This window comes from Saccopteryx leptura, chromosome 3 (assembly GCF_036850995.1).
Source record: "Saccopteryx leptura isolate mSacLep1 chromosome 3, mSacLep1_pri_phased_curated, whole genome shotgun sequence".
Lineage (NCBI taxonomy): Eukaryota > Metazoa > Chordata > Mammalia > Chiroptera > Emballonuridae > Saccopteryx > Saccopteryx leptura.
Genome location: NC_089505.1, coordinates 351382930 through 351395217, shown reverse-complemented (window position 1 = coordinate 351395217; position 12288 = coordinate 351382930).

The following is a 12288-nucleotide window of genomic DNA, read 5'->3' as shown; positions in this document are numbered from 1 at the left end:
TTTCTAATAGCCACATAAAAAAGCAAAAAAACAAAAAACAAAAAAAATGTGAAATTGATGTAATGATATATTTCATTTAAACCAATGTCTTCCAAAATCTTATCATGTCAACATGCAATTACTTTGAGAAGTATTGAAAAGTATTAATGCTTCAATTTTTTGTAATTAGATTTCAAAATTCAATGTGTATTTTACACTTCACATATCTCAATTAACATGCTAAATTTTCAGTGTTTAAAGAGAAATGAGTCCTACCCCAAGTCATGTTTAACATCAATAATAAAAACCTTACATTTCTTCTGTTTTCAAATTTCAATTAATTGAGTCACAATAGCCACATTTCAAGTGACTGGTGACTACAGTATTGGGAAGCTCAGCATATAAGATAAATCTGAAACTCTGTACTATGTATTAAAGAAAATGGCTTTTGCTCAGGGCTCTGCACCTTGCTGTCACCCCTCACAAGACACCGTCTAACCAGAGCAAACATTTTGCTGTTGCCAGTAGATACTGTGTCCTCATGCCTCTCTGCCTGAATATTATTACCTCATATTTTTGAAACCCTATTTATTCTCAAACATTTGCCTTACCTTCTAAGACCCCCATGATAACCCTTTTTATTCTGCCACTGTCCCAGCTCAAATTGGAGAAAGTCATTCTTCTTTTCGTCTCCCACAGAAATATACTTTTACTGAGTATACAATATGCTGTGCACATTAGCCTCTTTCAAATGTGTGTTCTCATATTATCCTGTCAATAGAAAGAGAAACTAGAGCTCAGAGAAATATAATCCCAACATGTTCTCAACAGCAAATATACAACTCTTATCAACATTTTCACCCACCTTCTGTCTCATACACTGAGATGAATCTCCATTGTAAAAGGAAGTTTACATGATTACACTGTAAAATAGTATTATTTACATTAGTGTTATAAGTGCTCTGAAATACACCACTTTTCACATTATGAAGGAATTTGCTTGTTACTAGAGTTTGGTATTACCTGAGGAATAAAAGAAACTCTACTAGTTGTCTAGTGCCATGATTTGTCTCCTTCTTCCCTCTTTTCTCCTCTTCCTCCTTCTATTTTTGGTTTGTTTTTAGCCCAAGAATATTTTGTGAAAAATATAATGCTAAAAATATTAAAGTTAAAGGCATCCAAATTTTAAAAAGAATAAAAGATTTAAAACAGTAGAATATATTGTCTAAGATCATCAAGCACACCAATAGCAGCATAGGACAAAGACATGGGCCTTTTCATTCTTGATAGAGTGCTCTTTCCATTTGATTGTAGTTTCTTCTTCCCTTACTTCATGGAGAAGCAAATGGTTTCCCTTAAAATTGAATAGGTAGAAAGAGCTACCTCTGAAGTTTTATTGAAAAAGCTAATACAAAGTGCAAGAGTTGTGAAAATCAAGTATTTAGTATTGATATTTTAAATACATAGGTAATTTAAATCTCTGCAACCATCAGAATACAATTATGTATTGACAGGGTTGGAAGAAGTGATATTTCTTTTATTATATTCCTGTGGCACCCAGAGTTTTCTTGTAATTTTTTTCATTGGTTAAAGCTTAAATTTTATTTTGTAATGCCTACTTAATGTTTTTCCTCATGTCTCTCTGTAATTTGTGTGAGAAAAGGGAGTGAAAATGGTTAGACATGGTGAGTAAAGTACTTTCAGAATATCTACTTGTTAAAGCTTTTATTAACTATTAACACCTAAAACTGAGCTTCCTAAACAGTGACAAATTAGAAAACATGTGTCAAAATAATGGTCACATAATCTCTCTCTTTTTCTTTTTTTGACAGAGACAGAAAGTCAGAGAGAGGGACAGCTAGGGACGGACAGACAGGAAGGGAGAGAGATGAGAAACATCAATTCTTCATTGCGGCACCTTATTTGTTCATTGATAGCTTTCTCATATGTGCCTTGACTGGGGGGCTACAGCAGAGCAAGTGACCCCTTGCTCAAGCCAGAGACATTGGGTTCATGCTGATGAGCCTTGCTCAAACCAGATAAGCCTGCACTCAAGCCGGTGACCTTGGGGTCTCAAATCTGGGTCCTCCGCATCCCAGTCCGATGCTCTGTCCACTGCACTACTGCCTGGTCAGGCTTGGCCAGCTATTCTAACCAAATTTTTTTTTATCAGAGAGGAGTGTGTATTCTGATAAAAATCAATGACTAAAGAAAAGAATGGCGACCATGTCATAAAAATGTTTGCAGAATTTTCTATATCATAAAGACCGTGATCCTGCATATGGATTAGTGATAAGCAAAAAGGCTTTAAATCACATTTAAGAGGTTATCTTGGCTTTGAATCTGCAAACCACATTATTTTTTATGTGCTTTAGGAGATTGGGGTCAGGCAAACTGACTAAATATTGCATAGCTGGATCAGATAGGATGTTAGCTATGTGTGTTACCCAGTTATTATTCGAGTATCTTCCTGTCCTTGGCGATGGGAAAATCCTGACTTAAACTCTTGATTTCTCCATTTTAGCAAATATGTATCTTCCTATGATTGTACCACCTTTATATTGCCTTCTTTTATAATTGTTCTCTTGGTTACAAAACACTGCCACTTGATGGCGTTAAACGAAATGCAATCGCAACTGGAAGAATATTACTTTACTGAAATAGGTGGAGGTTATGTGCAACAGGTACAGTTAAAATGTGAACTGTCTCTTTTCTATTTGGCTTCATCTTTGTTTTCTCTTTTTGGAGACCAATCTATCTCAGCGTGGAAGAGACCACCTGGGAAGGGGCCAGGGGCAGCTCCAGCAGCTCTTCTCATGGGGCCCTGCCTTATTAGAGCTTTAATATGTTTCCTAACCAGAAACGGCTCCCATTCGCCTGCTTTCCCACCTGTCCTAGAATTCTGATGAAAAATGTGTTTTCCTCCTATGCAAATCCTGTTACAAACTCTTCTTTGCCCTCATTTTCACTGTTGTTTCTGGAAAGATTGCTTCTTCACTGTCATTAAGAAAAATCTTTCTCTCGCTGTCTAACATAAACAAATATACACACGCAGACATGCACGCACACTCGTACCTGCTCTGATTTTATTACAGTGGATTTTCAAAGACTATGAGGCTATAAGGAATGGATATTATAGTACACCAGCTCACACCAAAACTACTCGATCCAATGCAAAGCAATATATTGCAATACAATACAATTTAATGTAAAAAGGCAACAAAGCCAACTCTCTCCTGACTGTTAACCACCCAGATTAAGAAAAGATTCATTATTCAACTTCACAAACATTTCTTTAGGATTATCTAGATGTCATGTCTCACTGCCCTGTGTTGGGCGGAAGGAATGGTACTGTGAGGAAGGCCTACCTGCCTTCTTACCTTGAGGGAGATAATATTTTTTCATTATTTTACCATGAACAACTCATCAGACAATAATTATCTCTCATCTTTACAGCATGCTATGGAGGAGACAGTCTCATTCTAATTTAACCTATGATCTCACCTCCATAAGTTACTTTTATGACTAAGCTCTCATTCTCCTTGGTAGCTTCTGGCTTCCCACTCTGATACCTGTCCATGTAAACAACCACTGATTGCTAGAGATCAGTGAGTGGGTTACCAACCTCGGCCCCATGTCTCTCCTTCCTGCATGCTCCTTAGAAGCACCTTATTTCAAAGGTCGTCCAGACCTGGATCTAAAGCAGTCACTGCCTTACCTTGCTCTTGCCATCTTCACATGCATGTCATGTCTGTGGGCCGTGGGAAGACTTTAATTTCACCTCTGACAGCAGGTGGGTTAAAATTTCAGACAGGCTGAAATTTCAATCAACTTATAAAGCACTCAAGAGAGAATCTTATTTTTAAAAAATCTTTGTGCTAGTAGAGGTTGGATCCATGAAATAAGAGGCTTGGCTTTTTCAGTAGTTTCCTCTGAGCTATTTCTGCAAAATCAGGGAATCAGTGTGGATGGGGAACGCTGTGATCATCGAGAGAAGCACAAAGCAGGGAGTAGTGTGGCAGGACAAACTACAGTGAATACTGTCAGTGGAGAATAGGAGAGGTGAGGAGTGAGACCTCAGGGAAGAGTAAGGACTCTGGTTTATGTTTCTGCAGGTGAAGAACTTAGAAATTGTTACTCCATCCCAGCAAGTAAAAAAATTGAAGGAACTGAAAAATCAACAAATCTTTTTTGATCCATCAATGAGGGAAGGACATAGGGCAAATCATAGCCCCAAAATTAGAGAGACAGGCAAATATATGAATTCACAGCTTCCTTGAGTCCATTCAAAGCAGCGAGCTCCTTTGTGGCTCAGAATATTCACTCACCTTTTTTTCTATCTCTCCAGGGTATTGTCATTTATTCATCTTTCACATCTTAAATCACTCCTCAATCTAATCTAAACCCTCTTGTTATTCGTCCTTGTGGCACCCGGAATGAATGAATGTGTGGGAAATACTTTATCGCTTATGATACCTTTCCTTTCTGTCACACATAGTCGCCCTTTATTAACAAACTCATATCTAATGTATACCATTTGTTTTCAGGACTTGGATCTTGAATCCATTTTCATTCTATGATCTGTGTTTGTTTAAAAATATCTTCATACGTATTATGTCATTTGATTTCACTAATATTCTGTAAAGTAGGCACTAGTTTTACTGTGGTTTTATAGGTAGGGAACGCTTGAGAAGTCATCACGTCCATTGTCTGGTACATAGAATCCTGTGTACTGAAAAAGTGTTGGGGTCTGCTCCTCAATATGAGAAATTTGTGTAGTAAGAATGAGAAACTGTTATGGAACCTAGAGAGATAACAAAGGAAGGGAAAAAAAGGGAGAGTATGCTAACAGTCTTGTTTAGGATTTCAAAGCAGCTATTGACATGTTTATTGTTTTTATATTTTTATCCTTTAAATTAGTTTATCAGTAATAATGTTGGTAAAATAAAATCAAATACCAGAAATATTTAAAAAATGGACATGAAAGCAACTTAAGGCCTAAATAATCTGAATAATTGCTTCAACTACATGTTTTCCCTGAGTAGGTAAAGCTGGTTTGAGTTTCAAAATAAATCCTCTTTTTCAATGTACACGAGAAGATGCCAATCATCTTCTCACCCTAAGAATATTAAACACAGAGAAAATCCTTCATTAAAGGATAAGAACTCACAGGGACAATTATGAAAAAGACAATTCTTCCACTTCCCTCTGAGCTATACCTCACCATAGAGACTTAACCAGACCATTAAATCGGAGAGGACATGTGTTCCAAATATTCTATTCCAATCCTGATTTCTCAATGTGATTATAGCAGTAAGGAAATCAGCAGAACAGCTGTGTTGAAATTTCAGATGTTTATCAGCTTGGCATTTTTTGGGGAAAAGAATTACATCTCTGAAATCTAATCATTCTATGCCATGAGGTTACACAGAGCCCTAAGAAATAGTGGGGCCTCCAGGATGGTGATATCCATTAAAATTGGAATATTATCTCCATGTAGAGTCAGTAATGCAGGAACTCAAAAACATCTTGTGATAAATTTCTCATATATAATTTCCTCACTGCCATTTTTATGTAAATTATCTTAATACTAAATAATATATAGTCAGATATTTTAATATGGAAGCTTTTATTTTTGTCTATTTTTGAGCACATAGCTAATCTTGATGCAAATGTTCAAGTAGAAAAATATGTTGAGTAATAACTCCATAGTCTTGGGGATTGTCAACAATGTTTGACTATAAACCTACATAATCCTCTTTGGTTTCAGAAAAGAAATAAGTTCCAAGCAAATGAAAGTACAGACTGCAAAAAAGAAAGCCAACTTTTGCTCAACTGTCAAAGTACAAAATAAATAAGTGGACCTTGTATAATAATTCAGTCAACAATTGCTGTTCAGTCCAAATAAGTAGGCCAGACTATTTTTTGGGTGTCGAGTAAAATTTTTAAGTTTTCAAAGAGTTAGTTTGTCATGATGTAACATAACCTGAAAATGAATTTTAGTCTAGCTTCTCCTGATGTCTTAAAAAGATGAATGTACCACTTTCTACAGAGAATATTGAGGAGAAAAGCTTATTATGCTCATGTGAATACATGGAGGAAATGTCTTTGATATTTTCTACCATTTTCAGATGAGTATTACAGTTTTAAAGAATTCTGGTTGAGTTTGTGGCTTCTTCAGAAGACAGAACATGGTTAAAGTGACACCCTGTGACTTATGAGACTGGATTATAAAGATAGTGCTGTTTCTCCCTTGTTCATCTCAGTACTTGCAAATGGAGACCCAAGCTGACATGTAATAATAGTTCCAAGTACTGAAGCCACCATGTGGTGTGGAACCCAAATCAATAGAGATGCTGCATGCAGGTGCTCCTGGCAGCAGCACAAGTATCCCAGCCCAGGTGTCATAAATGCAAGTGAATGATTCTTCATAGGATTTCAGCTCCCACCTGCACACCATCCCCCACCTCTAATATTCCAAGGAGGCCCTAGATACTGTGGACCAGAGACAAACTACTTCTGTTCTTTTCTATCTCAGTTCTTGCCCTACAAACTATATGAGGATAATAAAATGATTGACATGAGCCACTTAGCTTTGGGTTAAGTTTTTTGTTTTTGTTTTTAAATGTAGGAATAGTAACTGGAACAATTAAGGACTGAATTATTTTTCTAATGACCACAGTCATCACACTGTGACCCCCAAACAAACTTGGAACATCTTTGGCAGATTTCCTCTTGGATGACAGGAGCAAAGGGCACCAGCTGAGTTGGCAGAAGCAGAGGTGCTAATCCTGCCTTCTCCACGGATACATCCACTATTTACAAGGGAAATATAGACTAGAGAAAACAATTCATAAGGCTGTAAGGAATATGTTAAATGACATTGCTTCAGTTACCCAGTGATATCAAGGACAGGTTTTATAGAGCTTAAATTATCTTGATACTAGCTCAAATTCTACTTATTGTGCCTCTTTCATCAGATCATGGTATGAAATTTGAGTGAATGTCTGAATTTGCAAAAGATAAATGGAAAAATCCTCATTAATGAATAAATACTAGTCAGCTCACACATAAGGTTTGACATAGGAACTAGTGACATGCATGATAGCATTTGGTTCCAAAAGACTAACTCCACAATAACAATTCCACAATATCCAATCTGTCTTCCACACTCTGTGACCAATGAATACCCAGATTTAGTTTAGCTCAAGTGTGCAAGTAGAAATGATATCATTTAATTTGTGTTATTAGGAAGGAATAGTAGTTTCTTCTTTTTACCATCTTGATGATCTAAAGAGAACAGAAAAAAATCTCGTTTTTATATTCAGCTTTCTCCTTCAACCCACTTAGATATAGAAATTAGTATCACCTTTGTTTCTATAATACGATCAATACATGTTAAAATAATGAAAAAATTGAGGCAACATTTTGGCTAAAAGAGGGTAAATATTTATTAGTGAACTGATTCATAAACATTTCCAATTATATTATCTTCAAGAAAAAACAGAATAATTATTGTTAGAATTATTATTAAAAAATAATAAGAGTGCCTGACCGGGCAGTGGCACAGTGGATAGAGCATCGGACTGGGATGTGGAAGACCCAGGTCACCAGCTTGAGCGAGGGTTCATCTGGTTTGAGCAAAAGCTCACCAGCTTGAGCCCAAAGTCGCTGGTTTGAGCAAGGGGTTACTTGGTCTGCTGAAGACCCGCGGTCAAGGCATGTATGAGAAAGCAATCAATAAACAACTAAGGTGTTGCAATGTGCAACGAAAAACTAATGATTGATGCTTCTCATCTCTCTGTCCTTGTCTATCCCTCTCTCTGACTCTCTCTGTAAAAAAGAAAAGAAAGAAAGAAAGAAAAAATAATAAGAGTGTATATACATTATTTTTAAAATAGCTAAATGCTTTCCCTTTTATATACAAGGAATTGTTTTGTAAAAATACGCTGGGAGTGATATACATTGACAGTTTCTCCCCTTGAACTGTGAAATTTATTTGATCTCCAAATAAAATAGGTGTTATTGTTATTCCAATCATAAATCTTTGTGAAAAGAAAGTAAGGCTGAGTAACATTCAGCTTTCTTCTTGAACTCTGCAATGTCTGCTTCTGTAACAATGAAATTTCTGTTAAGCCATGCATGTGCATGCACACACACGCCTTTGTAGACACAAAGGCAGAAAGGAGGTGGAGAGTTAGTAAACTTTGTTCATTTCAGGCTGTGCAGACAGCCAAATTTGACATCACATGGACTCATAGTAAACCCAGATTCATTGTAACAAAGTGGGGAGTTAGCAAATTCTCAACTTCTCTTTGGACAGTGAGGTCCCCTGAGCTCTACTGTGTCTGATTACATGAACAATACCCAGCTAACCCAGAACATTAGTGGCTTATGAGAGCAGCGGAACAGGACCTGGCTGGTCCGCGGGGCGGTCAGTCATCAAGCAGAACTGTTATTGCTGTGGCACTACAGGACAGGGTCCATCATCAGGTTAAAATTGAGATCAGGACTCTGTTTTAGGTCAGTGCAATGCACACTTTTATACAGACCATCTATGTGAACTCATACTTCTTATAGATTAATTGTATGTAGCATGTATTTTCAAAATAGACCTTTCATTTCAATTAAATAAAAGAAAGGAGTAGTTATTTGACTCAGTCATTTCTTAGTAAATCCTCTGCAGGCAGGTTTTATTAAAACCATTTTCCAGCCTGTGTATAAGTATGCATGTGTGTATGTGTGAGTATTGTGTGCCTATGTGTGTAGTGTGTGTGTAATATGCATAAGCACACACACACACACACACACATACATATAAGAGAGAACAACCAAAATCAACTTCTCTTATTTTCTTCTAGAGATTTAAGAAAATATCCTGAGTTGAGAATAAGGAATTCAGTATTGTTCATGAATAAAATCATTCTATAATAAGCCCATTAATGTCATAAGCATCATTATTGACATCCGTACATTTGTGTTTTGGGAAAAGCGGTGTCAGTCATAAACCTTTTACCCAACAAGTGCTTACCTCAGTTGGTTTTATTCATGGTTCGGCTACTCTTTTCTTCTCCCATTGTTCATTCAACCTACAAACCCAATCTGCCCCCCTTTCTTTTACTCATAATATGTGTGTGTATGTGTGTGTGTGTGTGTGTGTGTGTATAAGAGAGAGACAAAAGGGTATTTTCTCAATTTCCCCTCCTGAACATAACCTATTAGTAATTAATTTAATTAAGGACCAATATGTATTTGACAATGTTCTTTGTTCATATGAATCTACTTTAAAAATAAATTCATGGGAAAAATTATGTTTTTACTACAAGTAGTAGCAGCTATTGAAATATAAACTTTGATCAGCAGAAGAATGGTAGAATAATCTGTGATATAATTATGCAATGAAATATTACATAACATTTAGAATGAACAAACTTTACCTCCCTGCTATAACATGGATGAATCTCAAAAACCTAATATTGGATCAAAGATACCAGAATCCAATAGAATATATACTATATCTAATATATATCCTATATACTATATATTCCATTTGTATGTTGTTAAAAACTCAATTGTGTTGTCTTCAGGCAAGTATGTTGACTCTGGGAGAAGTAGTGCATAGAAGGAGCTTGCAGTTGGCTTTTAGGGTACTGATAATGTGCTTGTTCTGGGTCTGGGGGCTAGTCATAGGCAACTGTTCCCCTTACAAAAATTCTCAAAGTCGTGCACTTACTATTTGAGCCCAAAACAAAGTAAACCAAAATAAAAGAGTTTAAAAATAAGAAAACAGTTTAAGCCTATTTCTGCAACATTTCAGTTCTAATCTAAAATAACTCAAATTCTTTTATTTTTGATATGAATTTTTAAAAGTTTCTTCTCACAGGGCCTACAGAATATTGACCTGCATCAGCGGTTGGTTTCCAGCTGATGTTTGCCATTCAAGTAGGTAAATGGTGGCTTCTCAGCTTCCTGAGCCAGGTCCATAATACATTTTTCTAGGATTACTCAGTTTATCTGGGCCACTCATGGCAGTAAAGTAGGCGAAGTTAGTTTGTAATAGCTGTTTTCCCCCTTTTCCTCTGCCTCAATTGTTTCTCCTCCTTTTTCTCCCTTTCTTTGCTAGTATTTCCTTCCCTCTTTCCCTTTGCCAGTTTTGTTTCTTTTCTTTTTCAGTATTTTAAAAAAATTTTTCCCATTGATTTGAGAGACAGGAAAGAAGAAAGAGAGAAGCATCAACTTGTTCCACTTAGTTGTTCCATTTAGTTGTGCATTCATTGATTGCTTCTTTTATGTGCCCTGACGGGTGATTGAACTCATGACCTCAGTGCTTCAGGACGACACTGTATCCATCTGGGCCACCCAATCAGGGCCTTCAGTGCCTTTCTTGATCACTGAGTTGTTTGAGTCTTTACAATATTAAGATCCATGAACCTTCTCTCCTTGATGAAAACCTACTTTGCTAATGGTGGACAGTCATTATAAATCTATCCAACCCCATAGAACATACAACACTAAGACTGAACCCTAAGGTAACCTATGAACTTTGGCTGATAACAGTCTGTCAGTGTAGTTTCATCAACTGCAACGAATGTACCACTTTGGTAGGGATGTTAATAATGAGGAAGACTATGCCTACTGGGGGCCAGAGGTGTGTGGAAAATCCTTATGTCTTCTGCTCAATTTTACCAGGCATCTAAAACTGTTTTAAATCTATTTTTAAAAATGTGCTGTGCTAAAAAAATTTTTTTTCTAATAACTCTGCATATGAATTACTCGATTTATACTCACTCTCCATTTTAAAAGGGATAAAAATCAAAGACATTCATGCTTACAAAATGCATGATATGACATGGAAAGAAGGGTGATCAAGCCATTTTGAGACCAACTCAGGTAAATCATGTTGAGGAAAAAAATTGTACCGAACCCACCCACCCCCGCATACACATGCGCAGCAGCTGGGAGTTCAATAGGGCAGAGAAGGTATTTTGTTTAGCCTTGATCTGGGACATTGATCATCTTGACTGGCACACAGTAGGAGCTAAATCAATGTCTGACAAAGGGATGAAAGCAGGGATAGACGGTATAACCTGTTTTATCTACCTAAGTACAAAATGGCCCAATCTCTGTTATTGTTCTAGTCACTCTTCCAATAATAATTTTTCTGAACATCACATGCCCAATTAGAAATGTATTAAGTGTTTACATGAGAGGACCTTTCCTTCTAGTCCTCAGTTATTCCTCTAAATAGGAGGAGACTTTATCCAAAAAGGGTGAGTCCAGTTTGCAAAGAACAGTTAATAAAGACCAAGCTGTGATTAACCTGGGTGATGCCTTTTGTGTGAGGATGAAAGTCTTCCTTCCTCAAGTGAAAAGAAATTGGGTTTAAGTGAATGGATCATTACACAATCTGAACAACCCGACCCAAGAGAGCTTTTTGGAGCATGGAGGCTGTGCACAGAGATGTGTCCTCTAAGTCAAGCAGCCTGTTGCATTCAAAGTGGGTAGAAGTAAGTGAGTGAGGGAATTGGATATATAGGACCCGTGAGTGAGGGACAGAAGAAATCTCAGGAGAAGCAAAGAAGAGGCCAAGAACGGGTGCTGCAGTGAATAGGAGAAATTGTGCTATTGTAATTATATGGCCATGACTATGTGGCTTGGGATGAATTAGGTTGCAGTTTCATCTCTCTTGCTGCTCTAGCATTTAGCTACGAGGCCTGCATTTTACTCCATTATCGAAGAGACGAAAGCTGTCCCCCTTAATGTTGGTGCCTTGTGAAACACACAATGTTTTGGAATGTCGTAGGTAATGGGAGTTCTAACAGTCCATAAATCCTTTTCCTTATTACCACCATATGGTGATGCTGTACTGTGTTAGGCGCCATGTTTTACCATGCTAGTTCATACTCCACACTCAGTCCATCTCTGTGTCATGGTATCTCAGTATATGTGAGCTTTCAAAAATATGCATAAACTATGCCCAACCAAATCAACTATCTCCCATCAAATATATCCCTTTTCTTGAGCCTTGGTTACCAGCACAACCTGTTTTTCCTCAATGTAATTTTATTTTAAGAAACTTGGCTTTTCCTAATGTTAGTGACAGTCACTCTAATAAAATTGAGTATTGGTTCTTTTGCTTCACAAATCACCTCTGTCTTTGTTCATGCAAATTGATTTATTTCTGTGCTAAAAATCCACTTTGAAAAACAGGCATCACATTGTAGTGGGGTTTTTTTGTTTGTTTTGTTTTGTTTTTTTTTTAGATTTTTTTATTTATTCATTTTTTAGAGAGAGAGAGAGAGAGAGAGA